Source organism: Cupressus sempervirens, chromosome 2, assembly GCF_028749045.1.
Source record: "Cupressus sempervirens isolate cs-2001-9-10 chromosome 2, ASM2874904v1, whole genome shotgun sequence".
Classification (NCBI taxonomy): domain Eukaryota; kingdom Viridiplantae; phylum Streptophyta; class Pinopsida; order Cupressales; family Cupressaceae; genus Cupressus; species Cupressus sempervirens.
The window spans coordinates 576,816,424-576,831,979 of NC_143119.1; the positions used below are offsets into that span (position 1 = coordinate 576,816,424).

Below are 15,556 nucleotides of genomic sequence, written 5' to 3' on the forward strand. Positions count from 1 at the left end.
GTCTTTGACTTGATTCGAATTGGTTTTGACTTGATATTGATTTGATTGAATTTGATTTGATTCGAAATGATATGATTTGATAAGGGTTTGATTTGATTTGATAAAAACCCTATTATATTGCAAACAAGTGAATGTGGAATTTGAATGAAAGTCCAATGTGTATGACTATGCTCCTATGTCCAAAGTAGAAGATTTGATGAAAAGTTGAATTAGAAGAAGACGTGGATGAAATTAGAAAGATTGATTATGGAGGAATATGTAGATGGATCAAATTAAGAATTGATTAGAAATGACTAATTTTGACAAGGAATTAGATTAGAAGGATGATGATGTGGAGGATTGACTTAAGGATGAATTATGAGATTGGCGGAGGAAATTGGATCAGGATTTGGATTATGGCTCATGAATAGGATGAAGATTATGGATTAGATTGAATGATTAGGAAGACGAGGAAATGATTTGGACAAATAGAGGTGATTAAGACTTCAAGGAAAGGTTTGAATGATGAAGACAAGAGATGTATGAGGGTGATGACTTTGATGGAAAGAAGAAGTGACGTAGAATGATGAGGACAGCTTGACTAAGGGGATCTAAACTAAGAATTTTTTTTTGTTGTTTTTGAATTTTTTTGATTTTTTTGGATTTTTGAAGTTTTACGATTTTTTTGGATTTTTATGTTTTATGATGTTTTTGGGTTTTTAGGTTTTATGATGTTTTTGGGTTTTTAGGTTTAATATGCAAAATCAAACAAGGAAATATGTACAAGGAAAGTGTGTTTCAAACACTTAAGAACGTCAAACACACCAACAAACCTATAAGGTTTTGACTAGGGTATACAAGGATAAACTAGAGGGCATCCTCAATATATGCAAGGTACGTGAGGCCCAAATTTTTAGATGAAAGAAAATACTGCCACATAGTCGGGGGGAGACGGTAACCCAAATCTCCTCCTTCACTTCCCAAAGGTATAAAATTCTTTGGAACTTAGCCAAGAGTGACAATATTTTGCTTCCAAGAGAGGTGTCTTTTGATTCACCTCTCGATATTTATACTCTGCCAGAACACTGGAGTTGAGGTTGTCCCAAGGGGTGATGAAATCCCCAAGTAGGCCTCCTAAAAAAGAAAAACAAGACCACTTATTTCTTGTGCACCCAAGATCACCCGAAGGCGCGAGGGGAGAGAATATGTAAGTGGCCTCAAGGTTTAAAAGACACACGTTCTTTCCCAATGAAACTTTAAGTTTTGTAATCTACTTGAAGACACACGTGATTAAAACATACAATGTTCTTTCCAATTTGACAACGTCATAAAAATTGAGAGTTCGCCAACGTAAGTAAATCAAGCGTCATCAATATAAGAAAATTTGATAAGGAAAGATCAATTCTATTTATGCATTCAAGATCGAGTGATGGTTCATTTTAAACACCAAATTGAAATGTGTATGACAATGTTCATTGATCCTTAGACATGCAAGATTGTGCGATCATTCATTCCAAAGCAAAAACATTCGATTAACCATGCATTCAAGATTGAGTATTTAGTGTTTAACCATGCATGCAAAGACAAGTGGTTAGGCATACAAGTTCATTCCTAAAACAAACTTAAAGCTAAACCTACAAGCAATATGGTTAGTGACAAAATATCCTTGCAAAAAACACAAGTTAATGCATCAAAAACTCATGACCAACATGAAACAATCCTGCAATGAAAGTGTTAGCACAAAGTTCACACTTTGATAGGAAAAATAGAGATCTAAATAGCATCAAAATCTTAAGAAACTAGCACCATGACGACAGGCTCATAATCAACTTTCTGGTAATATTTTGTTTTGCAAAAATGGAGTTCGTATGCTCAAGTTATGAGCAAAAAACCAAAGGATGCTCTTATGGTCTAAAAGGGCATGTAGACTGCTGATGCAGTGTTGACATTAGCAACTTGTGACATTAAATTTGACAGTTAGGAGCACATCAAGCAATTTTTTATTTTTGTTTTTTGATGTTTTTGCAAAAAAAGAAATTTAGGGTGGTTTATTAAAAGATATATATAAGATGAACATACAACAATGTTTTAATCTAAATATCAAACAAAATTTTAAAAAAGAAAAGAAAAGGGCAAGAGAGCCGAAGTGAGGGTTTTGGTAGAGCGGGGGAGGTTGCAGCGAAGCAGGGAGGAGGTGGGTGGAGGAGAGATGTTCAGGTGACCGGCGGCCATGTGGAGGAGTGTTGGTGGGATGAACAGAGTGTGGCAGGGAGGTGGAGGAGCCAGGTTGTGGCTTGTGGTGGCGCAGTGGGGAGGAGCTGTGGGAAAGTGGGGTCGAGGCGGCAATGGGGTACAGGTAAGCGACGTAGAGGGGAGGCTGCGGGGAGAGTGAGATGAAGCGGTGGGTTAGCTGGCGTGAAGCGATGGCGAGAGGCGGGGCTGCGTTTGTATAGGGGTTTAGGCAGAGGGGCCCCCACGAGCGAAGGTCGAGAGGAGCACGGGCGAGGGTTTTAGGCACCGTGCGGGGCGCAGGGTGCGGCAAAAGCAAGGAAATAGCATAGGGGAGCGGAGGTGTTGGTCAGGGGAAGTGCCTTGGCCGCAAGCGAGAATTGCAGGGGGCTGCGACGGCGGTTGCGCCACTTGTGGGTGGTGGTTGCGCCGCTCGTGGCTAAAAAAATCTTTTTAATATTTTTTTTGCTTATATAAATATATATATATATATATATAAATTAAATTTACACTAACATATATAAACTAAAAAAGACATGTAAACCCCCCCACACCTTTTTTTTAAATAATAATAATAATTTTAAAATTTTAAACATAAATAGGATAAAACAAAAATAAAGGAAACCCACCCTTTTTTTTAAAAAAAAAATCTACTTATTTGACAACAAAGGAGTATTTTTTTTTTCCTAAATTTTCCTAATAATGAAGAGTATATTTAATGCATATGTACCTCTACCACTTGGAAATAAAGTAATAAGAAAACATATAGTCTTTTATGTCAAAAAAACTTCCCTTATGTCCTCCAAACGCAATGATGGGCTTTATGGCTCGATTAGACGCTCCTCATGAAACTTGATCCCCAAATGCAAGCCTTTGACCTACAAGTTTAGACTCACAAAACACTCAAAAACACATTAGATGGTTAGTTCGAACTCGTGAAGTGGGTCCCACCGAGCGTGCCAAAATGTATTGCATAAAAATGTAATCAAGGAAATAACACTAAGCAACTAATACATATTCCTACATGATCATGCAAACCTCAAATATGCAAGAGAACTAGTAAAATAAAGATAACATGAAATCACAATAACTCAAACTACTAATGCAAACCTCATGAAATCACCAAGTGATTGATGATTTCATATTATGGGATGTGGTTGCTCACAAATCCAGCAGCATAACAATGAGGTAGATAGTAGAAGTGGAAATGAGGAGAGAGCTCTCCTTTTATAAGAAATGAGATGCAATGGACGGCTGAGATTAAATGCAAGATGAAGGGCTAGGATTTAAATAAACCTTAGTTTATTTAAATCAAGGAAAGGTGAATATAATTAAACAACTACAAATTCATTTAATTAAAGGTAGGTAATTAAATAAATAATAAATATCTATTTAATGGGTCATGAAAATGGGATTTGGACAATTTTAGGTGTCTATAGTTTCCTCCATGGTTAAACCCAAAGCTTGCAACCCCATTTGCAAAACCTTCACCAAGTGTTGTGCCTTATGAACCATTCATTAGAAAGTCCCACAATTCTTTATCCATCAACATAATGCATTATTGTAAAGAAGTTTTATAGTAACACTATATGAATAATTTGTTAAATATTAGGTGCATCTAATGTGAATTTGTTGTATTTAAGGACAACATAAAATTTTAACTTTGATTTGTGCAAAATTAGGCTCCACCATTCTTATCAAAAAAAAGAGCAGTTATGTAGCTCCTGAATATGTTATGCAAAAGGCAGACATTTAACTTCGCGATAGTTGCATTGAAAATTTTGAGTGACAAGTCCAATGTGGATCCTAAACTACCCATCAGTACATTATGTTTAACTTTAGGATAGTTGCATTGGAAATTGTGAGTGGTAGGTCCAATGCAGATCCCAAAGTACAAATTTGTACATTATATATCTTGGATTGGGTATGGTATTTTTCTACTTCTAATTTGTTAGTATTGAGGATCTTTGCTACATCATGAATTTGGTTCTTTGTACATCTCTATGAAGTTGTGACAGATTATAATGATAAATTACTGACATGAAATTTATGCAATGCAGATATTTGAATTTCTTAGTGAATTGAAAACTTTTGGATCTTGTGGATCCAAAATTGGGAGATGATTATTATTTAGAAGATGTTCGGAGAATTATTCAAGAATTGCCCTTTTTTGCACTCAAGTAATGAGTTTATGAGCTTGGCGCTTTCAATGCTATTAGGGGAGGCTTCCATTGAGGATGTATGATGAACAAGCTTTTAATTCTGTAGTTGGAGTTTCACTACATTCATCAAGTACAAAAGCTTTTTAGACCACTAGAACTTACTACAACTCGTATGCTTCTTCAATCACTTGTCATAAATGTCATGGGTAGAAACTTGTACATCACAGTCTTATGTTGAAATAAAAGATTCAATAGGAGGAAGTAGCTAAAATCAAATGCACCACTTAAACTGTATACCTTTGGCATCCAAAGTTGATTCTTGTAGTTGTGGCAATCAGTCACTAGTTATAAACTCACATTCAGACATAGATTTACAAATGTGGAAATGGAATTAATTCCTTCTACCAATGCTTATGTGAAATCTTTCAAATCTTTTCCTTGGCTTAGGTGTCTTCCAAGGTAGTCTGTAATCATTAAATTCATATTGTAAACATAATATTGTACTTATGACCATAATATTGTACTTTTGAATGTTAGATTTGTTGTCATTTATAGTACCTTTCATGATCATTTGTATTGCCCAAGCAACGTAATTGGACAATCCAAGTGATAATATCTACCAAATGTGCAACAATAAATAGAAAAGAGAAATATAAGATAGTTAAGATCTTGTTGGAGGAAGCTGCTATACAATAATATATTGAAATTAATTTAAAGTAATCATTATTGGAGTTGGAAAGAAAATTAGCACTAGTCTGTTTGGAGGTTTTTTTATTTGAATTCTTAATGAAAACATGGTTGAAGAATTGATACCTATAGTATATAAGATAAGATAAATTTATTAATGTCTAACAAGAGACCAATGAGGGTCTAAGAGATTGGAAACAATACAAAGGGCAAACACCAACAGGGGGAGTACCAAATAGTGTGCGCAGAAAGAACATGAAAGCAAAAAAACGAAAGAACCAAGATGGTGCAAATATTAGTTGAGTTCCATGAAGTTGTAGATTAAGAGTCAATCAAATTAAGATTGTGGCATTAGAAATCAATGTGACTCTTGGACCTATGGGGTACAAAGTGCTAGTTTACTTACTTTGAATTTTTTCATTGTAAATAAAAGCCTCTATAAACTGAAATGACAATCTGTGACAATCTATTGATAATAGTATTATGATTTACCCTACATTTGTTTGCTTATAAATAACATACACTAAACATTTTGCAATTAACGTGGCACTCAAAAATCTCCCCATGTAAATAAACACACTAAGTAGATAGTTTATGCTCCATGACTACCTATCAATACACTTACATGTGTCTTCCAACTCAATATTCCATTTGGTTATAAGGAGACAAAAACTATTCTTAGTAATATTTGGGTGATTTTTGAAAATGATCAGTAAGATGGATTTGTTACAAATATTTTCTAGCTTACATTTTCACCATTGACGATGCTCATCTTGGCAATGGCGTTGCCTCTTTTGCGTTGATAAAGATATGTGGATGGTTCCACCGTTTCATGTTTTTTAAGAATATGTAGGGGAAAGTTGTTCTAGTCACTGGTTCCATAGTTGGAAAACTTGGCAAAGCCAAAAACTCACCAAGCCCCTCCCAAAAATTTAATTGGGAAAAACTCAGCGATTTAAAAAAAAACTCAAGAAAACTTGGGAACCAAAAAAAACCACCGAAATTTTATTAAAAATATGTTGACACCCTTCTTCTTGTTAGGATTAAACCATAGACAAAAAATAACAATTACATGCAAATATAACCAATAACATAAAATAATAGATCACACATAAAAGAACACAAGGCACCAAGATTTAATGTGGTTCACCCAATCCCTAGGCTACGTCTACCAAATAGCAAGTCCAATATTATTATGATCTAGTGATTATAACCTGATTACAATCCTTAATCCCTTACAGCTTAATACCACTTCAAGAACCAATTTCACATCACAACTTAACAAAAATACCTAACCCTAAGCCCTTTTATATAAGTAATTTTATGTCACTTTAGGGTTACAACATGTCAGCCATATGTCAGCCACAACGTCGGCCATGGCCCAAAGAATTTATGACGTATGTATAGTACTTTCCTGATCAGTCACCACAAACTAACAATCTCCCACTTAGGGACTGATCAGACTCCACACTAGACAACAATCTCCCACTTGGAGACTGATCTTATAGAAATTACCACATGGGGCTCCCACTGGATCAAACCACCTTGGACTCTGTTATTCTTTTATTCAGGATTAGCCTAGAAGACCAACCGAAGCTGAAGAGGAGTTTAACTTCTCCCTTGTTACTACCTTTGTAAACATATCTATGAGATTGTCATCTGTATGTATCTTGTCCAACTTTAATTGTCCATCCTCCAAAACTGATTGAATGAAATGGTACCATAATTGTATGTATTTGGTCTTTAAATGCAGAGCTAAATTCTTCACAAGATGAATGGCACTCTAACTATCTATAAAAAAAAAATTATCCTTTTAAGGGTGTCCTAATTCTTACAAGAAGAACTGAAGCCATATCATCTCCTTGGCTACCTCTGTAGTAGCAACATACTCTGCCTCTATAGTGGATAAAACCTTAACCTTTTGTAACCTAGAAACCCAACTCACGACTGCCCCACCAACGATAAAGACATAACCTGTAGTACTCCACCTGGAATCAATATCCCCTATCAAATCTGAGTCAACATAGCCCTGTCAATTAGCAGTAGAGCCCCCAAAGTGTAAACACATCTTGGATGTTCCTCTCAAATATCTGAGAATCCATTTGACTACATTCCAATGCTCAATTCCTGGATGGCTCATATACCTACTAATGACTCCCACTACATGTGCAAAATATGGCCTAGTACATACCATAGCATACATCAAGCTTCCTACAATGAAAGCATAGGTTACCTTGGACATCTTATCCTCCTCTTCTTATGTCTTGGGACACATCTCCTTAGTCAACTTCAAATGACCAGGTAAAGGTGTCCTGACAACTTTAGCATTCTCCATAGAGAAATGTTGCAATACTTCTCAACATAATCAACTTGAGATAGTGTCAATTTCATGTTCTTCCTATCTCTGCAAATCTTCATACCAAGGATTTGTTTTTCTGCCCCCAAATCCTTCATAACAAATGCATATGCTAACTGGCATTTCAACCCCTTAATGTGATCCATGTTAGACCCAGCTACAAGCATATCAACATATAAACATAAAATAATGTAACTATCATCATCCAACCTCTTAATGTAATCATAGATTAAAAATTTTATATACCATTGCCAAGGTGCTTGCTTCAAGCCATATAAACTTTTCTTCAATTTGCACACTAAGTTCTCCTTACCTTTGACCTCAAATCCCTATAGCTGAGCCATATATATCTCTTCATCCAAATCACCATGAAGAAAGGCTATTTTAATATCAAGCTACTCTAAATGCAAATCTTCAATAGCCACAATACTTAAAATACTACGGATAGAAGTCATTTTAACAACAAAAGAAAATATATAATCAAAATCGATTCCTTTTTTCTTTGCAAATCCTTATACAACTAACCTGGCTTTAAATATTTTCTTACCTCCTTCCTCTTCTTTCAACCTATAAACCCACTTATTCTGTAAAACCTTTTTACTTGCAGGCAACTTGCATAAATCCCATGTCTTATTCTTTAGCAAAGAGTCCATTTCGTCTTTCATTGCAGACTCCCACTGAATCTTAGTATCCACCTACACAACTTCATCATAATATTTAGGTTCACCAACATCTGTTAATAAAATAGAATACAAAGAGGGAGAAAATCTTTCTAGAGGTCTAATTTTCCTTTTTGATTGTCTAACATGCATTGATGTGTGTGGTATTTTTGGTTGCGTCTATTGCACATCATGAGGAATGGATGGAACACCATCTTGTGGAGTAACATCCAGCAATACATAATCATCTTCTTTATTCTCATGTTGTTGCAACAGATATTTGTACAACACTTTCTCATTGAATATGACATCACTGCTTCTTACAATTTTGTAATTTTCAAAATCCCAAAGCCTATAACCAAATTTATTAATGCCATATCCAAAAAATACACATTTCTTTGACTTAATTTCTAGCTTGGTTCTATTTTCAGAATCTATGTAAGCAAATTCTTCACAATCGAAAGTTTTGAGAAAATAATAACTCACCTTCTTACCAGTCCATGCTTTCTCGACAATACCACAACCCAAAGGAGTAGAGGGACCTCTATTAATCTAATATATAATAGTACAGATAGCCTTCACCCACATGTGTAAGGGCAACCCAGCATGCAACCTCATGCTCTTTGCACATTCCATTATAGTCTTGTTCATGCATTCAACCACTCCATTTTCCTGTAGAGTCCTTGAAATAGTTTTCTGTCTACGAATACCATTACTGGAGCAATAATCTTCAAATTCTTGACTATAATACTCACCACCATTATTAGATTTGAGACATTTTAATTTCTTACCAATCTCATTTTCAACCAAGCATTTCCATTTCATAAAATTTTGAAATACATCAGATTTTTGTCTAAGGAAATAAACCCATACTTTTCTAGTTGTGTCATCAATAAATGTAACATAATAATGAGAGCCACTAAGGGAAGATACCTAGGCTAGTCCCCATACATTAGTATGCACAAGCTCTAATTTCTCCTTTTTGTTTTCCTTCCCAGTCTTCACAAAACTCACTTTCTTTTGCTTTCCATACACACAACTTTCACAAAAATCCATATTAACACATTTTAGACCTGATAAAAATTTCTTTGAATGAAGTACTTTCATACCTTTCTCAGTCATTTACCCAAGTCTGTTATGCCATAGCTTTGTATCAGAATTTATAATAGCTATTTGTTCTCCTTGCTCAATTGCAGCAACTGTTCCTGAACATTCATTTTTATTTGAAAAAATTAAAGTAGAAGGAACAATATGACCTGTACAAAGATAGAAGGTGCCTTCTTTCAAACCTTTTGTTACTACAAGGGAACCTTTTGAAACCTTCCAATTTTTATCATTAAAAGTAACTACACAACCCTCATCATCGAGTTGCCCTGTTGAAATTAAATTCCTACTTAGCCTTGGAACATGTCTTACCTCATGTAGTAGCCAATGATTCCCATTCTGCAACTTAATCTTAACTTTTCCCTTTCCAACAATCTGACAGGGTTCATTATCCCCCAAATAAACAAGTCCAAAATGCCCTTGGACATAATCAATGAAATAACCTCTATGAGGTGTAGCATAAAATGAAGCACCATAATCTAAAACCCATGAATCATCAACACTTTCTAAAGACAGAAGCAAAGCATCCTCTTTGAATTTGTCACTTACCACATTTGCCTCCTTGTCTCCATCTAGTTTATCTCCTTCATTATTCTTTCAATTCCAACAATCTTTATTTTTGTGCCCTGGTTTCCCATAGTACTAGCAGTCATTCGATCCTCTCAATTGAGACCTCATCCCCTTTGACTTTCCTCTTGATTTCCCATGATTTCTAGAGTTACTCCCTCTCTCAGTTGTTTTGCCCCTACTTTGTGCATTCAAAGTACTTCTTGATGTCGATCCACCTGAGGTTTTCCTACAAGTTTCCTCACTCAAAACAACATCGATCACATCATCATATTTTAGGGTACTAGATCCAGGAACATAATTACTCATAGCCATTACCAAGCCATTCCAACTTTTAGGCAAAGAACACAAAATCAAGAGAGCCCTAATTTCTTCATCAAAATTGATACCCACAGAAGATAACTGACTAGGAATAGTATTAAACTCATTTGAATGATCTGCAATAGATCCACCTTTTGTCATTTTCATATTAAATGAATGCTTCATGAGAAATACCTTGTTTGAAGTGGAGGGCTTTTCATATAGTTTCACTAGGGTGTGCATCAATTCTTTTGTCATATTTTCTTTTGTAATATTAAATGCCACTAATGGTGCCAAGCATAACCAAATGCTTCCAAGTGCCTTTCTATCAAAAAGATCCCATTTGTCATTTGACATAGATCCCTGATTCTTGGTTTTTCCTTCCAACAACTTCCATAAATCCTTATGATAAAGATAGTCTTCCATTTGCATCTTCCATAATTGGAAGTTTTGCTCGTTAAACTTGTCAACCCTTAGCTTACGCTTGTCTGCCATCACTCCCACTCAACTATGAGACTCCCACTTAACTGTGAGACTTTCCTATAGAGGATAATTGAAAAACAACCTTGCTCTGATACCACTTGTTAGGATTAAACCACAGATAGAAAATAACAATTACATACAAATATAACCAATGACAGAAAATAATAGATCACATAGAAAAGAACACAAGGCACCATGATTTAACTTGGTTCACCCAATCCCTAGGCTACGTCCACCAAACAACAAGTCTGATATTATTATGATCCAATGATTATAACCTAATTACAATCCATAATCCCTTACATCTCAATACTGCCACAAGAACCAATTTTGCATCATAGTACTTTCCTGATCAGTCACCACAAACTAACACTTCTCTCCCCTCCTCAAGCCTCTGATTGCACAATAAAAATTGGTGTTGAAAAAAATGAGATTTTATGCCCTATATCACTTTTCCAAACGCGCGACCGAGCTTTTCTTAAAAATTAGCAAGTTTTTGGTAAAAACTCGTCGATTTTTCAACGATTAATTCATAATTTTTTTACTGGAGCTGAGTTTTAAAAATCACGAGTTTTTCTTCCATTTACTCACCAATCGAGAAAACTCAGCGATTTCCTACTACTCGTTGATTACTTTGCTAGTGTGCCAACTATGACTATTTCATCTTCTAGTATTAGAGAAGCAAGTTCAATTATGTAGTAAAATCTTCTATATAGTGAGTTTGTGCTTTGTTTGATGAGAGAAAATTGTGTATTGTTATGCAAAGAAAAGAGGGAAATTGGTTATACTTGGTAGAAGAGAAGATCATCTTTAGGTTGTTGTTAATAAATCTTCGTATACACAGTTGGATTTGATCTTTCGGTTGAACATTAAATGAATAATTTTTTCTTGTTTGATTTTGCCGTTCTACCCTGCAATATTTTTGCAACCCATCTTTACTTGTTAATTAGCATTACTCATAATTTTCTTGAAATTAATTGACTCAAATGCAAGAATCCAATATTTGAACTTATGTTCATCAAACTACACCATCTCTACACAACATGTCTCTTACTATCTGTTGGTGAATAGATTGTGTTTCTAATTATATAGTAATAAATTCACTCTATGCCCAAGATTTAGAAAATACAACAATGTTCACAACAGTTTAGAAAACTTCATATTATTTGTTTTCTCTCTATATTTATATGTACAACTTCCTTTATGAGATTTAACAATGAATCTAAAGACCAATTTTGCACTTTTACCAGAAAGTGCATAAGGTGCTCTCACATACTCTTAGGTAGTGAGGTGAATATTCATTGATACAACAAAAGATGAAAAGCTCGTAGTCTTTTCATTAAAGATCACTTGTTCGAAATAGATTAAACACTACAGTAACTTCAAAACTATCATTCAAGAAAATCAATTGGAATAAATTGTGGAAAAATAGCAATAGATGTCCATACACCAAATCATACGCCCACAAAGTAACAATGATTGAAGCACTTCAAACATCAAATTTAAAAGCACGATTAAAAGATGATATATATATATATATACATACATACATATATACACACATATACATACATATACATACATATATACATACATATACATACATATATATACACACATATATACACATATACATACATATATACATACATATATACATACATATACATACATATGTGTGTGTGTGTGTGTGTGTGTGTACATATGTGTGTGTGTGTGTGTGTGTGTGTGTGTGTGTGTGTGTGTATGTATATATGTATATGTATATATATGTATATCTATATATGTATATGTAGATATATGTATATATATGTGTGTGTGTGTGTGTGTATGTATATATATGTATATATATACATATATATACATGTACATATATATACATATACATGTATATATATAGATATACATATATATACATATACATGTATATCTATAGATATACATATATATACATATAGATACATATACATACATATACATATATATGTACATATACATACATATACATATATATGTACATATACATACATATACATATACATATATATATATACATATATATATATATATATATATATATATATATATATATATATATATCTACATATACATATATAGATATACATATATATACATATACATGTATATATATAGATATACATATATATACATATATATGTATATCTATATATATACATATACATACATATACATATACATACATACATATATACATACATACATACATACATATATATATCAACTTCTTTCTGCACACAGTCATTCAAAAGAGCAAATATATATACTATTTGTCTATAGCTATTCAAAAAGATCCTATTTTATTAGAGCATTATGTGCATTCTAATTCTAAACCCTAATTAGTTTAATGCCCCAACATTTATAGTTTTTTGCATAATCTGAAAGGCCTGCATTAAAGCCCAACCATTTTGGCTGAAATAGTTACGATAAAACAAAGTGTAAAAAAAAAGAGTTTTTAAAACAATTGCAAAAGGACGCAATCAGAAGTAACTATCTCGATTAGAATTCATCGTCAGCCTTTTCCTCCTTGCCTACAATTTGTCTCACCAATTTCCAACTCTTGAAGGTGTTCATAAATTCCTGCATTGCATAGGAATGAGGGTTCTTCAAACTCAACAGCTTAGCTCGATAGGCATCTTTTTTCCATTTGAAGTCTTTGATCTTCAAAATCTACCTTGCAATGAGGTTTCTCTTTTGATATAACATGGATTTGATATTTGCTAGTGTGGTGAAATCACTAGCAATAGGTGTTTTATTGTCTTTTTGCAATAGCATCATTGAAGCTTTTTTTTAACGCTTCAGAATCCATGTTACCATCATCAAATTGTAGAATTCCTATAGGATTCACTATGTTCACATCTGTAAGAAGTTCTTCATGCATCCCACAATCTTGCTTTCAATGGCTTGCATTTCTTTAATAGATTCCTTGTAGATTGACTCTTTCCAACTCATATTATGTTTCATAATGAATAACATACAAGAATCTACAGTCTTCATAGGGTTCTTGCCTAGGAATTTGAGCACTCCATATTTTTCAACATCGGTCACCTGGAACACAATAGTCTAACACTGACTCTGTTTAGTTTCCCATCCTGGAGTAAGGGTTTGAATTTCACCTAAGAGTGTTTCCCCTTCAACATACATAGTGGTGAAATCTAAGATGAATTTGGTGCCTTCTTTAACAATGGAATTCACCCAATCCTGCATTGCATCTAAAAGCAACTTCCCCTTTTGCATCTATTTGATTAATTGTTGACTATCTATAGAATTAGGATCAAAAGATTGAGAAGTCTAAACAATTGGTAGGACCCCAAGATTCATCAGCGAGTCTATATAGGTGACCATGGTTACTACTAAGGCTTTGATTTCTTTCTTCTCCCTGCTATCCTATTTTGACTGTGTTAACATATGATCAACAAAAAACTCAAAGAAATGATTGCCTATGCTTTTGTTGATGGTTCCTAGTTCATTTGAAGTAACCTTGAAGCCTTCACTATCAATTTCTCCAAATTCAATTTTCTGCTTATACGTGGCCACTTTAGCTGTTATTTTTCCAATAACTAGATCTTTCGTTAAATGGGCACCAATTTTTAGCTCTTTTTAAAGGGAAATAGAACATATGTGTGAAAGTACAACCTCATAATGATGCATTCATGACAAATGAGCTACAGCTAGGTTCACATGTTTGAAACCTTCTTACATGACCTTTTTATTAAATAACTTCCCTTTACAGTTGTACTAACAATGATTAGCCTCATCTGACACTCAATCTTCTTTTCAGGTGAAAGATCTCCCATCTTTGATCATGATGACGATTTTTCATGCTTGGAATTAAGGTACCTTTTGTTTTAATTAGTATCTCCTAATGTGGCAATTAATGCCTTGTGAAATGGTGACCCTTTTACAAAACTCGATCCACTTCTATCAAAAAGCCTTAATTGTAGAACGACTTTGAACTACTTTGAACCAAGATTCAAAGAGGTTCAAAGTGGTTCACAAGAACACTTCGTTGTTTTGGCGCACATTACCTGCAATAAAAGTGTCAATATAAAATCCATTCGGTTGAACTACTTTGAACTACTTTGAACCAAGGTTCAAAGGGGTTCAAAGAGGTTCAAGTAAACAAAATATGATGGGAAGCTTTGGGGGAACTTTGTACAATACTTTCGATGACTGCAGGAACACGAAATGATGAAAGAATGCTTCAACAAATGGATGGGAAAAGTTTAGGAAAAGTTTTAAAATATAGCAACTCATAATGTGGCTAACAGGGGCTTTGACTGGGGACTAGGTACATGGATTACACAAAGGACTTAGAAAACCAGAAACAAGAACAACACCAGAAACAAAATAGAAAACAATAGGGGAAGGAAAGAGAAAGGAAGACAAAGCTTAAAACAAAAAGGTATGTACATGATTTGGACCTTTAAGACATTTAGATCTTTGTTAACTTCAAATTTTTCCCATTATAGGTAAAGGGCAGAATTGTACCATCTGGGTAACTTAGACAGAAAGTATTTGGGCTGATGACTTCTGAAATGATGAATGAACCTTTCCAGAGGGAGTCAAATTTACCATGTGCTCCTTTAGGTTCTCTCCTCTTGTCCCACAAAAGAACTTCATCATTTTTTAGAAAACTATGAGGCCTAGCTCTCATATCAAAAATTTGCTTCACCTTTATCTAGTGTTTAGTAATATGATCAACAAGTTTATCCCTTTCTTCTTCCAACTTGTTCAAATATAGTATCCTCTTCTCTAGAGAGTCTTGGAAAAAATGATCCTCAATCACAGATTGCAATTTGGTAGTAGATAACTCTAGAGGTATGGATACTTGAGCACCTATTCCATATACCAACTCAAATGGAGCCATTCCAATGGCTCTCTTAGGGGTAATCCGGTTAGCCCATAATGCTTCATAGAAATTTTTATGCCAATTTCGAGGATTATTAGATACCAATTTTTTTATTATAGCAACCAGGATCTTGTTATTA

General features: G+C 34.2%; 1 pseudogene; it reads left to right on the top strand.

Moving 5' to 3' along the window:
* The first annotated feature begins 2,209 nt into the window (after positions 1 to 2,209).
* Positions 2,210 to 15,556, top strand: part of LOC149574742 (protein EXORDIUM-like 2) — a 30,332-nt pseudogene continuing 16,985 nt past the window's right edge.